Source organism: Lutra lutra, chromosome 6 (assembly GCF_902655055.1).
Source record: "Lutra lutra chromosome 6, mLutLut1.2, whole genome shotgun sequence".
Classification (NCBI taxonomy): domain Eukaryota; kingdom Metazoa; phylum Chordata; class Mammalia; order Carnivora; family Mustelidae; genus Lutra; species Lutra lutra.
This window is the reverse complement of record NC_062283.1, coordinates 61,631,610-61,655,335: the sequence shown is the minus strand read 5'-3', so window position 1 is coordinate 61,655,335 and position 23,726 is coordinate 61,631,610. Positions and strand designations below refer to the sequence as shown.

At 52.4% G+C, this 23,726-nt stretch overlaps 1 long non-coding RNA gene across 2 annotated transcripts; it reads right to left on the bottom strand.

Moving 5' to 3' along the window:
- Positions 1-1,109: 1,109 nt before the first annotated feature.
- On the bottom strand, positions 1,110-17,916 carry LOC125102100 (uncharacterized). Of its 2 annotated transcripts, XR_007128031.1 has the most exons (5): positions 16,851-17,916; positions 15,368-15,491; positions 5,345-5,526; positions 1,531-1,855; positions 1,110-1,418 (listed from the first exon to the last, which is right to left on the bottom strand). It is a non-coding gene; the product is annotated as an uncharacterized LOC125102100 (long non-coding RNA). The 2 variants fall into 2 exon arrangements; XR_007128032.1 differs by lacking the exons at positions 15,368-15,491; positions 16,851-17,916 and adding an exon at positions 5,873-6,360.
- Positions 17,917-23,726: the final 5,810 nt, after the last annotated feature.

The window sequence follows — 23,726 nt, the reverse complement described above, 5'->3', positions numbered from 1 at the left end:
CCACAGCTCGTTCCCACGGAGGGAGCAGAAATTTGTGGGACTGCACCTCATGGGATACGGAACAGCAGTTTGGAGCACCAAGGCTAGATTTTAAAACAGTGTTGAGTGAAAATGATAACACAAGGAACACAAACGTTCACCAAAGTTGTTTTGTTGTTGTTGTTGTTGTTCGAAATAGCAATGCCCGTGGGCAGGAAAGGTACAACTGGAAAGAGCTGCATCCACACTATGAAGGGAAGAAAGGTATAAACACAGAAGATGGGCCAGGGTTGCCCGCTAACTGCTGCTGGGGGCCACAAAGGGGAAGAGTCCCAAAGTCCTCCACGCAGACCACAGGTGAGGCCAGGAGCCCCTGGCAGGCAGGTCAGAGCTGGGCTGCCCCCAGAGGTTGTCCCCACCCTCCACTGGCAGACAAGGGTCTTGGCCAAGGTCAATCCACCCCACACTCAGAGTCCACCCAGCCTGGGCATCTTTCATGCCCTGGAAGTGGAAGCAGAAGGAACCTCAAACCCAGGGCCATGGGGCTCCCCTGAGCCAGCCACAGGGAGGAAACCAGAGGTGAGTCCTTGCCTTCACAAACATCTCTGTAATTAAGGGATTTTTGTCCTTTTCCTGAAGCAGAGTCTTTACCTTTGGACGCACATTCAGAAAAATCTGTAAAACGATATGCAGCCTGAGGCATGCTTCAAAATCATCTCCAGGTGGGAGCAGGAGGAGTGGGGAGGGGGTTGGTGAAACCAGATTGGCCTCGAATTGTTTGCTGCTGAGTCTGGTGAGGCGGGTACGCTAGTTCGTTATGCTTTGTTCTCTACTTCTATGTGTATTTGCAAGTCTCTCTAAAAGAAACGTGGAAACAGGGGTGCCTGGGAGGCTCAGTGGGTTAAAGCCTTCGGCTCAGGTCATGGTCCCAGGGTCCTGGGATCAAGCCCCACATCGGGCTCTCTGCTCAGCAGGGAGCCTGCTTCCTCCTCTCTCTCTGCCCGCCTCTCTGCCTACTTGTGATTTCTGTCTGTCAAATAAATAAATAAAATCTTTAAAAAAAAAAAAAAAAAGAAAGAAAGAAAGAAAGAAAGAAAGAAAAGAAACTTAGAAACAGACAATGGTCCCAGTAAGAGAATCTATCATTTATTTGCAGAGACTAGTCCCTGAACTTAGGGAGCCCCCAGTCTGATAGGGAAGACAGAGCCCCCTGCCCTCTGGGTGGCCAAGGCTTTCCTGCGTCTTCTCATCCTGCCTGCCTGGCCAGGAGTCACGCATGGGACAGAGGCATGGTCCTGGCACTGAGGGCTGAGCCCCTGGAACTGGCCCTCATCCCTGAGGCCCAAGGGTTGGGTACAGGTACCCCATGTAATCAGACTTGGTTCTGGAACTGGCTCTACCTGCTTGTGGCCTAGGTTCCTCCCCTTAGCAGCACCTGCCTGGAATAGAGAAAATGCCCCCTGTGAGTCCAGTTATCATGGGAGGAAGGGTATCTCTGCTCGCCCAGCCCCTCCCTAACCATGTCTCTCAGTCCTTACTGTGGTTACTCACCTCTTGCTGCTTCTGCCTCCAGGCCTATCTGATGAGGACCAGAATCACCAGAGTTTGAGGATTAAATGCGGTAATGGTTCATAAATGATCATTCTGTCACCAGGACAAGAGGAAGGGGCAGGCTATGGTCACACAGTCATGCAGTGGCACAGCTCACTTAGTCACAGGGGCGGGACGCTGAGCCAGCTTCTCCCTCACTCACTATGAGGCCTGTAGGCTGACAGAAAGAGTGGCCTTGTCCAGAGTTGGGGTGGTGTCCCTGGGACCATCGCTTTCAGCCCCCAGTTCCATTGCTCAGGACTCTGACTCAGAATCACCAGGAGCCCTGCATGGGTGAGATGCAAGCCAGAGAGGGGAGGGCTGGGGAAAGAGGGAGGAGGAAGCCTTTCTCCTCCTGCCCTTGCATCCCCAGGAATACAGAGGGGCCCAGGGACATCCATCTAGGAGAGCATGTCCAGACTCAGGGGCTCTATCAGGGACTGCTGGGCCATCGGGAGTCTTAAGCAGGCCTGGACGCCCCTCTTATGACAGTAGCAAGAACAGCCAACACTAGCACAGTTCCCGCTGCATGCAAGGCAGGGTTCTGTCTGCCTTAGATGTATTATCTCAACTGATTCTCACAACAATCCTAAGAGGCCAGTGTGATTATTGCCCCCACTTCACAGATGGGAACACTGAGGCATCCAGTGATGAAGTAACTTTCCCAAAGTCACTCAGCTTATAAAGAGCAGAGCTAGGCTTTGATCCCAGGCAATCTGTCTTGAGCCTGTGTTCTTAACCACCCAGTCCACTCCCTGAGAGTCACAGCCTGGCTTCTCCTGAGATAGTACTTCTGATTTTCCAAGGGTCTGGTGGTTACTGATGGAAGAGGCGGGGGTTATCACAAAGGGGCTGCCACACCTCCTCCATCCACATGAGCCTGAGGCCCCAGCTCCCAGGAGACCAGATGGCATGGAGACCTGTCGACACCACCACCCATGGGATGGGGTCTCCTCCTCATATAGCCTGCACTGCTGGTGCAGGACCTCCCCCATCTCTTGCTTTGGAAAGTGCAGTAGAAGGAAAGTGAATAGGGAGTGACTGTATCAGAGAGATGGGCTTGAATCTACTTGGTTTTTCTTCCTAATTAAAATCAGTCACAGTGGGGCACCTGGGTGGCTCCTTTAGTGAAGCATCTGCCTTCGGCTCAGGCCATGATCCCCAGGTCCCAGGATCGAGCCCCATGTGGAGCCCTGTGTCAGGTTCCCTACTCACCAGGGAGCCTGCTTCTCCCTCTCTCTCTGCCTCTCCCCCTGCCTCTCCCCGACTCATGGGCGCTCTCTCTCAAATAAGTAAATAAAATCTTTTAAAAAATCAAACCAGTCACAGGAAGTTAACCAAGATCACTAACAAATCACTTGCGAAGGACCCTCACCACCAGTCACAGCGCGGCCCAGCAGAAGCTCTGCCCTCTACTGAATGAGAGCAGCTGGCGCGCTGCCTCCCCAATACCCCCCTGAGGCTTGGGCCTCTATGGAGAACACACAGTGCAGGGGTGGGTCAGGAGCATGGCTTTCGGGGCCCACATGCCGGTGCTCCAGGTGAGTGCTGCCACTTGCAAGCTGTGCAATGCCAAACCACGTATTACTAACCTCTGGGTCTCAGTTTGCTCATCTGTGAAGTGGTGATGATAATACCATCCCCTGCACAGAGGGTTACAGGGTTTTTTGTTTTTAATTTTACTTATTTGGAAAGAGAGAGAGCATGAGCAGGGGGAGAGGCAGAGGGAGAGGGAGAGAGAAAAGCCCAAGCAGACTCCATGCTGAGCGCAGAGCCTGATGCATGCCTCAATCCCATGACCCTGAGACCATGACCCGAGCTGAAATCAAGAGTCAAATGCTTGGGGTGCCTGGGTGGCTCAGTGGGTTAAAGCCTCTGCCTTTGGCTCAGGTCATGATCTCAGGGTCCGGGAATCGAGCCCCGCATCGGGCTCTCTGCTCAGCGGGGAGCCTGCTTCTCTTCCTCTCTCCCTGCCTGCCTCTCTGCCTTCTTGTGATCTCTGTCAAATAAATAAATAAAAATCCTAAAAAAACAAAACAAAACAAAACAAAAAAAAACAGAGTCAGATGCTTAGCCACCCAGGCGCCCCAACAGGGTTTGGCACACAGTAGGTGCACCACATGGGCCGTTAGCATTATGACTCCTCAGGGGAAGGAACCACATCTCGTTTATCACTGTCTATCACAGCATTTTGATGAATGCTATCTACCTCAGCATTCCAGGGCTTGGAACACAGTAGGTACTCCAGGTTTTAGGTCAAGGTCCCCAGAAGCAGATCCTGAGATGGGGATTCCCAGCTCAGTGTTTTCCTAAGGCAGTGCTCCCAGGGGACACTGAAGTGACTGGGGGGAAGCAGGGTGGGCCAGCCAGGGTGCAGAGGCTGGCTTCAGCCTGTCTTGCAGGAGACTCTGGGGTACACATTACACCTCAGGGTTATTACACATTACACCCATGCCAGGCAAGGGAGCTGAGCCCTCCGTCACCTGCATCTCTGTTGTTGGCTAAGGGCCACTATGTGGGGGAGGGTGCAAACTTCCAGATACTTCCAGTATGGTCTAGCAGCTGAGTGCAGTCTGGAGAGAGAGAGCCCACAGAAGGGAAAATACACACAGGCCAGGGACAGGGCACAGAAATGGAAAAAGGGCCTCCGGGGATCTGCTACACTCCAGAAATATCTTCTTGGTTCACTGGAAACCAGTCCCAGCCCAGTCTCTGAAGGATCACAGACCCCTGAGGAGAGCAGAATGGTGGAGGCAGAGAGGGGCAGATGGCCAGGCAGAGGGCAACAGCTCAAAGCACCCCGTAGAGTCCCAGCCAAGAGGGTTCCCGGGGCAGCAGCTCCTCCATCACCTGAGCCAGGGTGGGACTGGGGCGGCCTGACAGCAGTCTCGAGAGTCCCCGCCGCATGTCTGGCACAGGTGCTAAGTTCTTTGCATGAGTCACTCATTTCACCCTTACAGCAACCCTAGGTGGTATCCTGCTCTAGACATGAAGAAACTGAGGCATGCAGCCGGGCAAAGGGCCTGCTGGAGGCCTCCCAAAGAGTTAAGGGCAAAGATGATTCATGTCATTATTCGTTAAGAAAACGTGATCAAAAACCACAGTGAGATACCATTTCACACCCACTAGGATGACTATAAAAGGAAAATAACCAGGGTTGGCCAGGAGGTGGGGAAATTGGAACCCTCACCCGCTGCTGCTGAGAGCAGAGAACGATGCAGCTGCTGTGGAAACGGTCTGGCGGTCCCTCAGTAAGCTAAACATAGCCTCGCCATATGATCCCCACGGTTCCACTCCTCGTGCATACCAAAAGCTGTGAGAACAGGTGTTCAGACGACACTTGCACAAGAACGTCATAGCGGCACAATTCACAATGGCTAAAAGGTGCAAACCACCTCAACATCCGTCCACCGACAGAGAAACAGAATGTGGTATATCCACGTGGCGGAATACTATTCAGCCATAAACAGGAAAAACGTGCTGATGCGTGCGGACGAACCTTGCAAACACCACTCCAAGCCAAAGCAGCCAAGCACAGAAGGCCACATGCTGTAGATGCCATTTTGCATGAAATGTGCACAACAGGCAAATTCGTAGACACGGAGAGTAAAGAGGCACTTGTCGGCAGTTGGGGCAGGAGGAACAGGGAGGTTTAAGGGCAGGGCCTGGCCAGACCAGTAATTGACCCTTCTCTCCAAAGTCCGGGGGCGGGGGGGGGGGGGGTCCCGAGTTAGCAGCAGTGTCTCAGGACAGAAAGAACAAATAAAACACACACCTGTCAGACGCTATGTTGACAAATTTTGGACTCGAGTTGATTTTAAACATTTCTTCCCTCGGCCCGCTGGAGAAATAGAGGCTCTGGCCTTGAGTTCAGGCAGCCTGGATATAAATACTGACTCCACCATGGCCTGTGATCTTGGATGTCCACAGTGCCTTCCCAGGCCTCAATTTCCTCATCTGGAAAATGGAAATACAAACAAGCAGTTCAGGGCACCCAGGTGGCTCAGTAGGTGGAGTGTCCAGCTCCTGGTTTCAGCTCAGGTCACTATCTCAGGGTCATGGGATTGAGCCCCGCATCAGGCTCCGCATTGAGCATGGAGTCTGCTTGGGATTCTCTCTCCCTCTGCTCCCTACCCCCACCCTCTCTCTTTCTCTAAAATAAATGCATAAATCTTTAAAAAAAAAAAAAAAACACCTTAAAAAAATAATGACAATAAATTTTTTTTTAAAGCAGCAGCAGCTCTGCATGTTGCTGGGAGAATTCAGTGAGTTCGCACAGGGGGAAAAGCCCCAAATACCTTACCTGACACCCAGCGAGAGCTCGGGAAAAGTGGCTCCCTCTCCTCCCTCTCTTTTTTCATCCACACAGCCCTCGACGTGGATCCCGGCGAGATTTCATCTGGACAAGCACCTTCCCAGAGGTTGCACACACATACACGGCCACACTTGTCCAGGGTTTCTTTGTTCCCTGCCAAATCCTGCCCCAGGGATATTTACAAATACCAAATAGAAAACTAATGAATCTACAGAAAGTGGATATGGGCAAGTAAAGAATTTCTGGATTCATCCAAGAAACATTTGGGATGCGGGAAGACTCCCTTTTCCCTCCAAACACACCACTTGGGCAGCCACCTGTTTCCAGAACATTTTCCTACACACACACACACACACACACACACACACACACACACACACACACACCCAAATACCTAAGCCAACAATTCCCAAGAGCTGGTCCCTAACCATGATTTCAGCTGTCCACAGCCCAAAATGTCAGTGTAAGAATGCCTATAAACCTTTCCGCAGAAAGAGAATTATTTCTTTGGATTAAAATTTTCATTTTTTAAAAGACTTGTATTTATTCATTTGAAAGAGTGAGAGAAAGAAGGAGGAGCAGAGGGAGAGGGACAAGCAGATTCCAGTGCTGAGTACAGTGCCCGAAGCAGGGCTCGAACCCATGACTCTGAGATCACAACCTGGGAGGAAACCAAGAGTCAGACCCTTAACCAAATGAGCCATCCAGGGGCCTCAGTGCTCATTTTTTAGGATGTAGTCATAAGAAATTAAATTTTTAAATTATCCCATGTCCTTATTTGACAAAATAAGAGGCTAGCAACCCTTACATCAGTTCCCAAAATGACTTTTTTGAAATTCTATTGGTAAATCCTCAAATCTGAGGAGACGGCCCTGCCTGACCTGTCCCTCAAGTCTCCCTCTTTTGGCAGAGGGTGAATCCTGCCTCACTTGCTCTGTGGGTGGGAGGACAGTGGGGCCCTTGGGGTCCATCCCTGCCTGCGGGGGGCTCTCTCCAGCCCCTGGTCCCCCCAGCGGCAGACTGATCCCAGGCTGATTGCCACATCCTCACTGACCAGCCTCTGCTTACCAAGACACTGCTCCCTGCATCCCGGCACCAGAGACCTATTCTCCAATGGTGAAGGGGGAGCCATGACACCTCCCATTCACCAGACCTTTAGTTTGGCTTAAGAAGGGACAAGCCAGGGGCGCCTGGGTGGCTCAGTGGGTTAAAACCTCTGCCTTCAGCTCAGGTCATGATCCCGGAGTCCTGGGATCGAGCCCCACATCGGGCTCTCTGCTCAGCAGGGAGCCTGCTTCCCTTCCTCTCTCTCTGCCTGCCTCTCTGCCTACTTGTGATCTCTCTGTCAAAAAAAAAAAAAAAAAAAGAAGGGACAAGCCATATTCAGGAACCAATTTTCCTGTGAACCAAGTGAAGCTTCATTAGATTATACGGAACCCACTCATCCTGAGCAATTCACAGCCCAAGTTCTTCCACCTGGAACGGGCCCAGGGTCATCACTGGGACCTCTTAGCCCACTCCAAGCCTCTCAGGTTAGACCAGACCATTCTAGGTCACTGTCCTACCACTTGGAGTGATCCTGAGGGCATAGCCAAGGCCTCCAATTCTACAGGCAGAGTGTACCCCCAACTCCTCACTGCATATCTTGATTTGGGCTTGGAAGCAACATAAGAAGGCCACCTGGGAGACATTCCTGCTCTGGAAGCCTCCAGGCTCCAGGAAGCTCAGCCCAGCGTGCACTAGAAGCCATCAGGAGACCATGAGGAGTTGTGAAGAGAAAAGAAGGGAGAACAAGGATGGGCAGACAGACAGCAAATGTGGACTAAGCGCTGACTCTGGGCCAGCCCTGGTGCTCTGTGCTAAGAAGACAATCATGACAGAAACACACACCCTGCCCTGAGGAGCTCCCCCAGGAGCCAGTGGAACAGGTGCAGCCAGAGCTAATGGCTCAAGTCTGGTCATTGTCCATAATCCCAGAGACAAAATCTTCATCCTCAAGAGCTGGAGAGCTGACAATCAAGTCAAAAAGTAGGAAAATTCTTGGGGTGCCTGGGTGGCTCAGTGGATTGAAGCCTCTGCCTTCGGCTCGGGTCATGATCCCAGGGTCCTGGGATTGAGCCCCACATGGGGCTCTCTGCTCAGCGGAGAGCCTGCTTCCCCCTCTCTCTCTGCCTTCCTCTCTGCCTACTTGTTATCTCTCTGTCAAATAAATAAATAAATAAATCTTAAAAAAAAAAAGGTAGGAAAATTCTTTAAACAATTTTTTTTGTTGTTGTTTAAAGATTTTATTTATCTATTTGTCAGAGCGAGGGAGCACAGGCAGACAGAGAGGCAGGCAGAGGCAGAGGGAGAAGCAGACTCCCCTCCGAGCAAGGAGCCCGATGTGGGACTCGATCCCAGGAAGCTGGGATCACGACCCGAGTCGAAGGCAGCTGCTCAACCAACTGAGCCACCCAGGCGTCCCTCTTTAAACAATTTCTTAATGATTTTATTTATTTGAGAGACAGAGACAAAGATAGCAAGAGAGAGTAAGAGTGGCACAGGGGAGTAGGGGTGGGGAGGAAGAAGCAGGAGCCCGGCATGACTCTGGGATCATGACCTGAGCAGAAGGCAGCTGCTTAAGGGACTAAGACACCCAGGTGCCCCAAAAAGGTAGGAAAGTTCTAAATTGGGGGAAATACACAGAAAGTGGGATGGTGTAGAGCCGGTGATTTAAGGGGGTGGTTGCAGAGGTGACATTAGAAATGAGGTAGAGGAGAAGGAAAAGCATCCCAGGTAGGGAACAGCAAGTACGGGGGCGAGGAGGCAAGAAAGGACTTGGTACGTTTGAGAATGAAGAGTGAGGCAGTGGGGGAGAGACTGTGTGCCTGGAGCATGGTGAGCCACCAGACAGGGGTCGGAAACAGGTCAGGCAAGGCCTTGCAGACTGAGGTGAGGAATCTGGGTTGTGTAATGAGAGCTTCACCTGTCTTTAGCCAATAAGAATACTAAGGCTCAGGGACACCTGGGTGGCTCAGTCGGTTAAGCTACTGCCTTCGGGTCAGGTCATGATCCCAGCATCCTGGGATGGAGTCCCACTTTGGGCTCCCTGTCCCTGCTTCTCTCTCTCTCCGCCTGCCACTCTGCCTGCTTGTGCTCTCTGACAAATTTTTTAAAATCCTTAAAAAAAAAAAAAAATTCTAAGGTTCAGAGAGGTGAATTAACTTGCCCATGGTCACACAGCTAGTGAGTGGCCAAGCGAGATTCCTCCATGCAGTCCGTGGCCAGAATGTACACTTCTTTCCCCTACCCACCAGATAGGAACAGAGGTATTTCAAAATGCAGTCACTGGAAAGGGATTAATGACAGCTGATTTAATGACAGGGGCAGGAGGGTGGCCAATTCACCAGGAAAGTCTTTGCGGAGGTGCCAACAGATGGACTGGGCCTTTAAGGATGAGGAGGACTTTACGAGGCAGAGAAGTGGGAGGCTGGAGGCTGGGAGCACAGGTCTGTTTGGGGGATGAGAAGCAATGCAGTTGCAGAGCATGGAAGACAAGTGTGAGGAGGCAGGTTGGTCCAGATTATGAGGGACTTGAGTGCCTAGCAAGGATGTCCAAATTGACTCCCAAGCCATGAGAAGCCAAGCTGTTCTATGCCTTAGGAAGAGAGCTCTGGTGCAGAGGCAGGAGAGCCTGGGGATGGGGGAAATGGGTGGCTAACATAGAGGAGGGGACAGAGTCTGATGGAGAAGAGTGGAAGAAGTAGGGCAGTGGTAAGTAGTGAACTGCAGAGGAAGGTAGAGCAGGGTAGGGCCCCTCAAACCCTAGAGATCCCTGGCACTGCTGGTACCCACCCCTCTCCCTACTTCCCTGGCTGGGGCAGACTTAACCTGCTCACACATGACCTCTGCAACCTGTCTGCTGGGTATTTGGGAGAACAGAGGAGACCAAGCAGTAGGTAAGGAAGGAATTTTGTAGGGCCTCACCCCAATACCCCACTTCATTCACCCCTCCCCATTCCCTGCCTAGCCTGGGTCCATTTGTCCATTCCTAGCCAACGGTCCCAGACCCTGCTGCCAGTGACCCCATTCACCCAGAGCTTTCTGTCCATGCCCACAGACTCCAGGCCCATCTTCTTCCCTCTTTGCTTTCTTGAAGACCCTGCCAGATGATTCCTGCCAGGACTGAGGTAGGCATTCAGGGATTTGGCTTCTGGGCCTTCCTGCGCCCCTGCCTGCCACAGTGGGTGGTGAGGAGCTCAGCCTGTCTGAAGCTTCCCTCACCCCAGCATCAGTGGAGAGCCCGCCCCCCACCCCTGGACCTGCCCATAGCAAACCTCAGCCAGCCTGTCCCTGTCCCTCTGCAGAGGGGCCCCTCCAAGCAGCCTCCCCCCACCCCCCTACACCCTCATCCCACACCCCCCTCTACCCTATACCCCCAACCCTCCCCTCACACCACCCCCTGCTGGGCTGTCCTGGGAAATATTCACAGTGCAGGTTCTGGGATCAGAGAGCTGGGAGCCCTTGTGCCCACTAGATGTCATGATACGCATAGAAATGACGGTTTGACCTGCCTCCCTCCTCGCCTACCCCCGGGAAACTGAATTCACCGCTCACTCTTTGTCTTCCTCTCGCTCTTATGCCCACTCCTCATCCCACCCGCCCCACTTGAATGCATTCTTGCAAAACAGGTGCATGTATTTTTCAAAACTGGTGCTTAGAACCTCATGTAATTCTTACTTTATTCCCTCAGTACCATGTTTTTAAAACCCATCCATGTGGCTAGTCCCTGGTGGGTACCATTTACATCCCCGTTCTTGGGGTGCCAGGCATCCAGGTTCCCTCCAACTCCCCCCCTTGACAATCCTGCCATGAGTGCCTTTGCCCATGAGCCTTCGGCCCTGCCTGAAGATTCAGGGAATGAACTGCCAGGTTACACCATGACCAAGTCTGATGCAATCGCACAGCCAGCTCTCACCCAATCCATGGATGCTTCCTGGGATAAGACCCCAGGCCTCCACCTCTGGGACTGCCAGGGGACTGGGAAGTGCCCAGGTCCCTGTGGGATACGGTCCCAGTCCTTTCTCTGGGCATTCAATACACATTTTCCACATGTGCAGAAATAAGTGATATTTTGCATGCTTTTATTTTACATAAATGATGTATGCATATATCAACCTTCAACATGCTTTTCCCCACTCAACAATATGTCTTGGAGAGCTACATCTCTTCACACCTATGCCATCCTTCCTCGGAACCACTGTGCCTGGATGGGCTTTACTGATCAAATCCCCCTACCTCTACCCCATGGCTGTTCAAATTATTCCCAGGTTTCATTATCAAAAATGGGGCCGAAAGGAACACACTTGGACACTGTGGCAGGAGACCTGTATGGGGCAGGGACACACCATCTTCTTGTCGGTCACCCGGCTCACTAACACACCTGAGGGGAGTTCTCAGCCTGGGGGGACTGGAGGCCTTGAGGGCCTCGAACCCCTGAAGTCATACCCCAACTTACCTATGCGTGCCTGTGTGTACGGACGATTCTAGGGAGAGGGGACACAACCCTCACAGGTTTTCTGGTGTTCAGAGGGCCTCATAAAAGCTAAGACACACCCACAGGCGTGAACTGTGCACCTTTACAGATCATCGCGTTACGTGCTCAAGAGGGCAAGGTGGGCAGCATAAAGCCTCTTCCGCCCAGAGGTTTTGCCAACAAGGGTCCCACCTACTGCTGAGACGACCTTTGCAGCCAGACCTGGCCCAGATCCTGGCACCTCCCCTCGCCGTGGGCTCCTGCTTAACACAAGCCTCAGTTTCCACTTTACAAAGTGAAGTCACACCTACCTTGTAGGATAGCTGTGGAGAGAATGAAGCAGCGATAGGCGCTGCTCTGTGTCCCTGCCCTTGGCCTCCTTACTTCTGGCCAAGATCCTTAGACAACTGGGACCCTCTCAAGGGCAGGGACCAAGGCCCACCCAGAGCCTGCTATCCCCTTGGGCTGGGATCCTAAATCTGCTGTGGACAAATGAGAAACACTGTGAGCAGAGTCCCAGCCCTGCCTCTGTGAGCCACAGCAGAGCGACGCCACCTGACAGACCCTGCCCTCAGACCGAAGTAGTGTACGTGTGTGTGCGTGCAAGGGAGTGTGAGTGCATGTGTGTTAGTGTGTCCACATGTGCTGGAGAGACGGAGACCACAATGGGGGGCCAGGGTTTCCTCAGAGGCAGGAGCCCCAGCCCCTTCCCTGGAGGATCTTCCAGGCTGAAGAAACAAAGACACCATCACCAGACACTGCTCCCGTCTTTGAGGAGCTTGCAAGGGACAAATGCAGGACAGATGGGTTCAAGCCGTGTTGAACTGTGGCAGCACTGTCCCTACCCCCTGCAGTAATTCCACAGGCACGGCCCCAAGCGTGGCACCCAGGAACAGAAGTGTGTTCAAGACCCAGAGTGGAAGTGGGGAAGTCAACTCTTTCCTGGGGCCACAAACCCAGTGGGAGAGAGGGGGCCCTGCAGACCCTGACCCAGGATGTCCACGGCCACCTTCTCCCCCTGCCCTGACCCTGACCCTGTCACATGCCCATGGAGCCATACTGGGCAGACCCCTCTAGTGCATAAGCAGGAGACCACAGGGGCCCAGCGCCCTAGTACACTGACAACCCTTTCTCCTCCTCAGCCCTCTCCCTCCTTCTGGACAGCTGATCCCCACCTTTCCCACCCCTAGCTCTCTGGGGGCAGCCTCCCCCTCCTAAGGCCTTCAGGAGTGAACCCTGCAAGGTGCTGCAGGCCCGCTCCTACACGCGGACTGACCTCCCCGAGCACACAGCCTGCCACCTGTTCCCTCTGTTGGGGCCTCCCCACATCAGCAGCAACTGCAGTGGCAGAGCACCCCAGTTCCACCAGTTCTTGGACCTGGGACCTGAGACAGTCACTCTCCCACATCCAAGTTTCAGGCTCTACCTCTGCAGCAGGGGTCACAGCCCAGGAAGACTGACTGATCATTTACCTCCCGAGGCTTTGGGAAGACAAGATAGTATCAATGTACCAAATGCTTGGAAGAGGGCTGGCAGGCAGGGAGGGTTTGCTCAATGTGATTGCAATGGCCTTAAGCCTCAAGCAACACCCACATGTCCCCAAGGCCACAAAGGCACCCTCCTACATTCACAAGGCGCTCAGGCACCAACAGCTGGTCACTTGTCCCATCACATCAATGTCTGGTCTAAGTTAGAGGGATGGATCCCCAAATCCACCCCTCCTGGGGCCTCAGTGCCCCTCCACCCAGGGCCCTGGCTCTCCCTCTGGCAGCTTTGTTCAACTTTCCTCCCGGGAGGTCCCCTTCCTCAGGCCTAGATGCCATCAGAGGGCCTTCAGGGTGAAACGCAGGCTGTGCTAATAATGAATGGGTCTTCCAGCACTGATGACAGGACTCCCTAGTTCTTACAGGTAGCAAAAGTTCCACAATCACAGAAGTAAAACCAGTGAATCACCCAAGCAGTAAGTAATACAAATTCATTCTGCACACACCAAAATGCCAGTCTGCAAAGCCACATTCGGCACTCAAACCTAAACATGGAATAAGGCTCCAGTATATTGTTTTAAAGCAGTTTATATGGTGAGGAAGCTGTCTATTCTGCGCAGTGATTGGTTATAACAGAGTTTCCTTAAATGACAGGGAATTAGTCAGTGTTACCTCATATCAACCTTGGGGAAAGTTTCAGTTTTGCTTGTGATTTCCAGAGGCATAAGCAAGATATGACCCAGGTCAAGCTGGTCGTGCAAAATAAGCTAAATTAAGCTTGGCTCGTGTGACTAACCTGGTTTTGTCTGCTCAGGGAATTTTTGAGGTTGGCCTCCACTTGCTGGTGATTTTTACATATGCTAGCATCTTCTTACCGAAGACCCGCTCCCAGCAAGAAGGAGAACCCACGGGTGTACAAACTGCTCCAATTTCTCCCAGCCTTTTAAAGCATTCCTCTTGCTGCCCTCTCTCGGTCCTCTCCTATCAGACAAGCTTCTTGAAGAAGTCCTCCACACTCTTCATGACTGTCTGCTTGCCCTCATCCATCCTCGCCCCACCACAAGCTGCTTCTGCCCTCACTCTCCGCCAGTGACAGCCAGGCACTCACGCCACCCATCCCTCTGCAGACCTCACTTCTAGGGGCCCCTGCCCCATGGGATGGGAGTGACAGCTTCCTCCTCACACCGCACCTCTGCACCGCCAGTATTCCACTCCCCCACCATCCTCCCTCCCTCCCACTTCTTGATCTCCTGCCCAGCCACCTCTTAAACACCAGAGCTCTCCAGGGCTGTGCCCTGGCAGCCAGCCCCTCTCTCCCCTTCCTCTCTCCCTGGGGAACCACGTGCATCCTGATGCCTCTGCAACCTTCCACTCTGTTCTCTCCCCGACCTTGTGTTTAGTGTCCCCCACACACTTGCAACTCGCCAGCCAGAAAAGAGCTCCCTTCCCCCTCTCCTCTCCTCTCCTCTCCTCGGGTCCCATCAGCCCCTACAAAGCTTGCAAACCTAGAAGGCACCCTCACCTCCTTCCACTTCCAAATGTTCACCAGATCCTGCCCATTCCACCCTTGGGCTAGTTCCACAGTCGGGTGGCCCAGCAGGTTTAAGACACAAGGTTCAGGATCATGGATGTACTTTATTTTGGGAAAGTGACTCGGAGGGCAGCTTCAAGCCTCACATCCCCAGCCACAGGCAGTTAGACCTGGCCTCCCACAGGCCCCAGCCGTATCAGGGATGAAGCAGGCACCTTCCCCTCCCTGCCTTGGCTCAGGCCACTGCCAGTCACCCAGAGCTGGCTATGCTCCCCTCCACAAGCACAGCCTGAAGCCTGCCCCATGCTCAACTCCTCCCCTCCCTGCCCCCACGCTCCTTCACTCTTTCCCACCACACACTTCCTTTGGAGGCAAAGCTCAGCCCTTGATAACCTATCCCCATACAGCCCCGGTTGTGCTATCTTGAGTTTCTGGACGCCAGCCCTATCTCCCGATATGACTCCCCTATGCCAAACTGTCTCAAACTGCTAACGACCGATTTCCCCCCAAGAATGTCCTGACTCCCATCCTTCATCCCTGCCTTGCCCTACCCTACTGCTCTTACCATCTCTTGAACTTAGAGATTTCCCTGCCACCTGCCTGGCCCTCCCACCAGCCGTTAGAGGGGTCCTCTGCACAGCAGCCTTGCCCATCTTGACAAATGCAATCTGGGATGAAGAGCCTTGAAGTATTTAAACCCAGGCAGTCAGAAGGTCGGGTGTAGCCCTGCCAGCCTCTAGGACCCCCAAACTGTTGGCAGGTCGAGATCCACCTGACTCAAGTGTCACATCTGTGCCTTTGGCTGGGATGAAAGGCACGCCCACTTTAGAATGTCACTTGACTGACTAATCTTCCGGCTTCCAGGAATCTCCTCAGCAAGTGTTTCTGGGTCTCCCAGGCTGACAGCTGCTGAGGCAGACACTTCCGGATACCTTCCCACAGAATGAACTGACCCCATCACCTCCCAGGAGCTTCTCCAGGCCAGGGACCATCGTTCGCCATCTGGGTTCACACGGTCCATGTCCGTTTCCAGCAGGGTCCTAGCAGAGCGCAAGTGGACCACTCCAGCAAGTTCATCTGAAGAGTTTAACAAAGGTGTAGTCAGGGATGCCTGGGTGGCTCAGGCGGTTAAGTGTCTGCCATCAGCTCAGGTCATGATCTCAGGGTCATGGGATCGAGCCCCGCGTCAGGCTCCCTGCTCAGTGGGGAGCCTGCTTCTCCCTCTCCCCTGCTTGTGCTGTCTCTCTCACTCTATCTCAAATAAATAAAATCTTTTAAAAAGTGTAGGCAGCACAGTGGGCTCCACAGCGCCCCAGGGGACAGCTCTAGGAAGGAGTGTGGCAGAGCTACAGGAAGAGGGGACTGAGCGAGGGGGATGGGGACAGCACAGTTTCCCGTACGCTCTCTTTCCTCCTGTCCTGTGAACTCTTGCTGGGGCTTCCCCCTGGCCAAACCCATCTGGAAGTCAGAGGGCATGGGAGACCCCCAACACAGTCGCTATACGTTAGCCTCTGGGACAGAACTAGGCAGAAAGGGGCAAGAGGGACCCTGAGAGGCAAATTAAGATGTCTGGTCCAGGGCTCAATAAATGTCAGTGATCAGAATTTAATGGATGAGCTGTTTGAGCAGGGCTCTATACGATGACTGATCACATCTCCAGGAGAAAAGGACATTCCAAGCCGAACATGAGCAAAGGCACAACTGTGGGCCTACCCAGCTTCCCTGGGCATACAGGCAGCAGATGGGCAGGAGGGGCTGGGGAAGCGAAGTACAAGTGTGCACACTTGGCAGGACCTGCTGAGTGGGGCTGGTTAGCCGGCCTCTACAAGACTTCCTTGGTCTGGCTTTTCCAGGTGGGAATGGGTTCGGAGGGGGAGAAGCTGCCTTTCATCGGGGCAGGGAAAGACCTGCGTTCCTTGTTTGGAAAACCATTCAGCAAACACTGAGAACCCACTTGGTACTGGGTGCTGAGAACTGCACGGTGAGCAAGACCAGACGCCAGTCTCAGGGAGCCCACGCTCAGCTGGGCGCAGAGTGCAGGAGGAGGCCCACTTCCTTGGCTGGAGTTGAAGCTCAAGTTGCGAGGCACAGGAAACAGTGCCGATAAGTTAGGCAGGGAGCAGGCCTCCAGTGGGAAGCGCCACCCTTGGCTGGCTGGAAGCAACTGACCTCAGAGAAAACTGGAAGCAACCCTGGGTGTCCACAGTGGCCATCCAGCTGATGCTTCCGCAAGACTTTTAACAGCTGAGGGAGGGCACGGTACCAAGAAAGATTTCCACTCTGGGTCAGTGCAGCAGCAAGAGGAGCTATGAGGTCAGGCAGACCTGACTTCCAATCCCGGCCTGCCACCAGCCTGGGTTTGCTCACTTGCATATCAGGCACAATGGCCACATGGTGTCATCACAAGGACTACTTGGGACAGAATGTGTAAAGTACCTGGCACAAAATCAGCTTTCAGACACCAGGCTGATGTCTATACTGATGTGATGTCTATACTGAGAGCTGGGAGAGCTGGGTCTGGTGGGCAGCTGGATTGTCACAAAACCCGGCAGCAGGCAGCAGGCAGCACCGTGGTGGCACTGTGCTGGGCCCCGGGCTGGAGGAAGGGTGCCACTCTATAGCGGGAGAATGGACAGCACTCTGTGAAAACTACGAACGGACAGGGAATGCAGGGCAAACCAAAAGGGAGTCCAAGGTTGTGAGATTTGTAAGCTAAGAAGGCCGTGAGTACTACCACTAAGATGGTCTTGGGAGAATGGGGGCAGGGGCAGAAGACAAAGCTCTGAGCAAAGTGACTGGCCTCCATGACCCAACCCATGAGCAATGGCTGAGCCCAACCCACAGCCTTGCCCACAACCCCAGCCCACAGCCCTCATGTGGTCCGTGACCCTCTGTCCACAGTCCGCAAGCCCGGTACCTAGTCCTCTGATGGCCGACTCTGTTGGCTATTTTTCAACCCTTTGGGAAGCTGCAGCCCTCCTAAATTCCCCATTAGCTGCTACTCTACCTTTAGGGCTCAAGCCAGGACAAAAGGGCAAATAAACCGTGGTCAATACAGAGTTTCATGGATTTCAGTGTTAGCATTATTATGTTAGAGTGTTATTTCAACACCATTATTTAGGGACTGATGGTTGACTCTGACTCCCAGATGTCCTCTGTCCCCTCACACACAGTTCGTCTTGCCTCCGGGCTTCCTGTCCTGGGCACTGTGGACATGAGGGGCCGGATGCTCTGTGTTGCGCATGCTGCCCTGTACATCGTGGCAGGTCGAGCCCTGGCCCTGGGCTCTACCCACTTGATGCCACCCCCAGCTGTAACAATCACCAAAACCTCCGGATAGCGACAAACGTCCCTAAGCACCACTGCCTTCTCCCTTGCACAACTTTCTTTTCTCCTAAACATGGTGAAAATTTAGAAATTCACCTTTAGTAAGAAGCGTGTTTATTCAGCATCTTTCCGGGTGGGGACGGTGGAGGAATTAGATGGAGGAAGGGGGAAGAGCTCTGTCAATAAGAAGCAAACAGCAGCCCTGGCACTTAATGCTGAAGCCAACTTACAGGGGCACACTGTCACTGTCACATGTGTCTCTTCCTCCTTCTTTTCCATTCTCTGTGCCCTGCCTGAGCCTGAGGACTGCTGACTGCTTCCAAAAAAAAACCACTCACGGGGCGCCTGGGTGGCTCAGTGGGTTAAGCCTTTGCCTTCGGCTCAGGTCATGATCCCAGGGTCCTGGGATCGAGCCCCGCATCGGGCTCTCTGCTCAGCAGGGGTGCCTGCTTCCCCCCCCCCCCTTCCTGCCTCTCTGCCTACTTGTGATCTCTGTCAAATAAATAAAATCTTTAAAAAAAAAAACACTCACCACGAAATTAAATAGAATTTATTAATTCAACACTTACTGCATATCTACTATGTGCCAAATGATAGAATAGAGCTAGAAACACTACCACCACATTCCTGGAGAAAGGAAAGAAAACAAACCAAGCCCAGGCCATGGGGACAGGGGAAGTGCAGTGAGAAAGGCCCAGCCAAAAGCCGGAGGGTGGGCAGCAGCGAGTGGACCGAACAGGTCCAGCTCCTGCTGTCTGAACCGTCTGGTCCCCATCAGCCAGCACCAAGCCACAGGCGCAGAGGCCCAGGCTGGGTGCAGACCAGTGGGAGCATGGGAGCATGTTTCCAACACAGGTCTGATCATCAGAATTTAAAAAAAAAAAAAGAAAAGAAGAGGAAAAAAAAAAAAAGACAATAATTTCCTTTTATTTCTTTTATCCCTATCATTATTTTGAAAACATCAACCCTAAAATAAATTAAAAGAGGGGCACATGGGTGACTCAGTTGGTTAAGCCTCTGCCTTCAGCTCAGGTCATGATCTTGGGGTCCTGGGATCAGGACCTTGGGGTCCTGCATCAGGTTTTCTGCTCAGTGGGGAGTCTGCTTCTCCCTCTCTGTCTGTGCTCTCTCGGTCTCTCTCAAATAAATAAGATCTTTTAAAAAAAAAGAATAGTATGATTGCCGTATACTCATTTAGATTCATCAATTAATCTTTTGCAAATATCAAGGCACTTCAGTCCTAAATACTTTGGCATCAGGCTTTTTAAAAACATAAACACATGATCTTATAAATAAAGGGAGTAGTCAGACTAAAATTAACTTTTACATGGAACAAAAGGGAGAAAAGACATGTACATAAAGACTGTCTCTGCAAGTTACCTACCAAAAACCAACTTAATTAAGTACAAAGGGAAGCCTGTGGGACAGACAGAACATCTGTGGCAAAGTCTGAGGACTGAGTAACTAATTCTCAATTGTTTGGATATTTGGGTGACAAGCCTGGAGACACAAAATCCCCAGACAACCCCAAAACCTCATTTCAAGCAAGGGTTTCATTCTCCTTTACCAGTAAACCTTTAAGCAGAGCTAGCAGCAAACCAGGGCATTACCGAAGCTAAGAACGGGGCCAATGGGGGACAGGAAGGGCACTGCACTGGCCTGTGGATATGGGGTGGCACAGGCCTGGAGCAGCGTCCCTGGAAAAGGCCAGCATGGGGGAGAGATCTCTGTCTCTCCTGTTCCTGTGCTAGCACTGGGGCCCTCCTGCCTTTGGGAGTGCTACAAATTTCCAGGGAGCCCAAAGCAGGAGTGGGAAGCAGGGAGGATGGCTCTGATCCCACACTGGATCATCAGTCCCAGTTGGCCAAGAGTTGCTTCTATTTGACAGGTAAACATCTGTCCTAAAATCAATTGCCAATCAAGGTTTCATAATATCCAGGGGTATCCCGATTATTTAAGAGTTCTTGTGAAATTCCCAAAATGTTTAAGGTCACTTTCATTTAAAAAGGTGGGGGCACCTGGGTGGTTCACTGGGTTAAGCCTCTGCCTTCGGCTCAGGTCATGATCTCAGGGTCCTGGGATCGAGTCCCACATCGGGCTCTGCTTAGCAGGGAGCCTGCTTCCTCCTCTCTCTCTGCCTGCATCTCTGCCTACTTGTGATCGCTGTCAAATAAATAAAATCTTAAAAAAAAAAAAAAAGCTTGTGGTCTGTCTTATGAGATAGCCTGTCATAGTATCAAGCAAATGACAATAGGTATCGCTGTTCCCGAATCTGGCTGGAAACGACTGCCTTTAAAAAATCATAAAGACAAAAAAAGAAGACATCATAAAGACATTCGCTTGATGCTGAAAACTGAGAAGCAAACTCAGGACCACTGTGAACCCGCAAAGTCCAAATAATTTGGAACATGACTAACATCTGGGAAAACACTTGGGCGAGTGTCCAAAATGCTGAGGGGAGCTGAACTGTGATCTATACCCATCCTCCAGGTAGGAGAGAATAAAACAGAGTCCCATAGCTTGCTGTTGAAAACTGAATTACAAAATCAGAGGAAAGAAAGAAGGAACAGTTGCCAGGACAGATTGGAATTTAAGTTCATCATTTGATTCCAGTACCCTGCAATTTTCTTCAAAACCAAGAACTCTCAGTTGTTGAGAAAGAATGTGAGAGCACAAGAAGAGGCCAAGGAAGGCAATGAGGGGACGGAGCAGGGAAGCCAAGGAGCCTGTGCCCAGGCAAGGCCTGAGCCCATGTGCCCCACGGGAGGTGCACGCTGGGGCTCCTCCCCGCCCCTCAGACACAGGAGGCAGGCCTCAGATGAATTCCGCCTCCTGACAGACTGACTCTCACTGCCCGCCCTTGCTAAAGCCAGGCTGGGCTGGAGTCTCAGGAGGGACCTGCCTCTCACCTAGGAAGAGGCCACCCTGCACAGGGGCTCGGCCTGTCTTCCAAGAACGTTGGTGGTAACAGGATGATCTCTGCACATTCTTTGGCCAGGCCCCACCTGCAGCCAAAAGCACGTCCTTCAAAGTGGCTGGGGCAAGGGCTGCAGCCAGAAGCATGCCTGGACTACTCCAGAGCCCCCCACCCCCCACCAGCTGGGTCTCCTAAGCACTCAGCCCCCGTGCAACTCCACTGAGGTTGTGGCTTGCCCAACACAACTAGGCAGCAGCACACGCCCACCGGGCACTCAGGCCTCCCAGCTACAACCACGGACCTACTAACCCCTCCACCACATTTCTGTGGCACTGCCAAAGCAGAGAGAGTAAAGCTACAGGTAGAGTCAGACACCACAGGCGACATGGCGGTGAAGCCTATGAACCGAGAGACACACAGCGCTCTGACCTGTCAGGGGCAGCTTCTTAAGGGTGCGGAAGGGAAAAAACAAAAAGCCAGCTTAGACTCATAAGGAAACATAATCTGTGATTATAAATATTTCATGAGCAAAGAAAGTGGTACTGGTTGTGACACTGGGGTGGGGAGGGTGGACAGCAAATTAGATCCCAGTTTGCAAAGTGATAGGGCAGCTGGAAAAGCAGCAAAGCTGAGGCTATTCTGGGCTGTGCGCTGGGAAGGCCTGCGTCATAGATGGAGAGCAGGCTCCAGCCATTCTGCTTTGTGGAAACCACAGTCTTCCAGTGGTCAGCAGAGAACACCTTGGGAGGGGTGTTTAACCCCATGGAAGACAGAGGGGGGACAGTGAGGACAGTCATTTGAAAGACGTGGGTAAGCCTCAGTGGCATGGGTGGCTCAGAAAATGCAGCAGAGAGGCAGGACCCCGCACGCTCTTGAAAGGATCCACACGCTGTATGTTGAGTAAAGGCACAGGAAGGAGTGAGCCTTGACCCCAGAAGGCAAGTGACCCAAGATGCAAGGGACAGCTCAGGAAAGAGCAAAGGCCCAGCCCTTGAGCAGGTGGTGCCTGGCTGAGAATCACAATTGTGCCTTCCTTTCCAGGACAAGGGTCTCTTCCCCCTGAACCTTTGGGAAGCAACCTGGAAAGCTGAGAAACGAGGAGCTTGCTAAGTACCAGCCACTGCAGCTGGAGAGACACTCACCACTGACAAAGGAGATCCTGGTATGGGTGGGAGTCCTCCTCCTCAGCCACAGTCAGCCGCTGCAGCAGAGCAGGCCAGCCAGACTCCAGCAGCCCTTCCAGAGGGCCAGATGGAGAAAGACGTTAGCTCCTGAAGCACCCAGGCTCTCTTGACTCAAGCTTAGGCGGATGAACCTGGAGTAGGGGGAGCAGCACCCTCCTCAACCGGGAAGAAAGAAAACTACTAGCCCTCGCTTCCTTGCAGCCAGGACTTAGCAGGCAACAGGCCCTGGGGGGGTACCCACCGTCTTCAGAAAACTCAAATTCTCTTCTACGATCACAGCTAGACAATCAATTCAAGGTGGAGAGGACTCATCAACCTCAAAAAGACAGACCCCATAATGTTGTGGGAAGACCCCTCGGTTTTAAGTCCCAGGGTTTGACTTCAAGGCCAGCTTTACCACCTATTAGTTTTAAGACCCCGTGAAATTACATTACCTCGGAAACTCAGCTCCTCATCTAAAACACAGACCAGTGCCTACCAAACCTAAGGGCTAGGAGGGACCCAAAAAGAGACAGATACATAAATACTTTCAAAACAGATACTAGGGGCACCTGGGTGGCTCAGTGGGTTAAAGCCTCTGCCTTCAGCTCAGGTCATGATCTCAGGGTCCTGGGATCGAGCCCCGCATCGGGCTCTCTGCTCAGTGGAGAGCCTGCTTCCTCCTCTCTCTCTCTCTCTGGCTGCCTCTCTGCCTACCTGTGATCTCTGTCTGTCAAATAAATAAAATCTTAAAAAAAAAAAAAAACAGATACTAAATGCTGCTCCAATTATGAGATCATTTGCAGCCAGCTACCTACTTGATACCTCTTGGAAGTCTCAAAGGCACCCCCATCCAGAGGCCCCCAACTGCTCCCTGCCCCACCCAAACCTCTCCTAGGGCCCTACCCCCTCGATGCCTGGTAGGACCAACCATCCACGCATGGAAGCCAGAAACTTGGGACCCATTCCTGGCCTTCCCCACCATCTATATGCACTACCAAGCCCAGGGAACTGCACCTCCTAAAGGCTTCTACTCCCCTCCCTCACCACCACCCCCATCCAACTCGTCCTCATCTTCACAGGGTCTGCTGCAAAGCCTATGCTACCCATTCTGGCCTCCCTTGGCCTCTGTCCACAGAGCAAATCTAAGCAGATGTCCTCTCTCACCACCTCTACCCCACATGCCAAATACCCCACAATAGTATGCCAATGCCCTCAGGACTAGGAAAGCTGCCTGGGGCTTACAAGACCCTGCACAGCCTGGCCCTGCTCCTCTCCTCCCCTCATCCTACACCATGCTCCAGCTCACTCACCCTGCTCCAGCCACACTGGCTTCTTCAAGTCCCTGGTATATATCCCATTCACTGCTGCCACAGGGTTTTTGCACATGCTCTTCCCTCTGCCTGGAATATTTTTCCCTCCTCTCTTGCCTAACTAATGCCTATCCATTTATTTTTGCTAAGGTATAAGGTACACAGAGAGCACTCAGGTGTACAGCTCAGTAATTCTTTACAGATGTATATACTCCCATAACTCCTGCCTAGATCTAGATTGAGGACATTTCCAACACCCTCACATTTTCCCTCTTCCGCTTTCTGGTCTATACTCCTCCCCAGCCCCAGGTCACCAGTATGCTTCTGTCACTTCTATTCATTCCTCAGAAAGCAGCCAATGCAACCCTTTCTGGGGGAAGTTGCCTCCAATCCCTCAGAAAAAAAAAGTCTAATTCTGCTATCCTGCTATCACAGGCACTTTCCCACTTGAAGATGTGCATCTGAGTACTTGGGCGATCTGAGTTGATTTTCCCTGGGAACACTATAAGCTCCAAGAGGGCAAGGACCTTATCTACTTGCATTCTCCACTATTCTTCGGGGCTAGCGCATGCAGAGTAATAACAGAAATTAG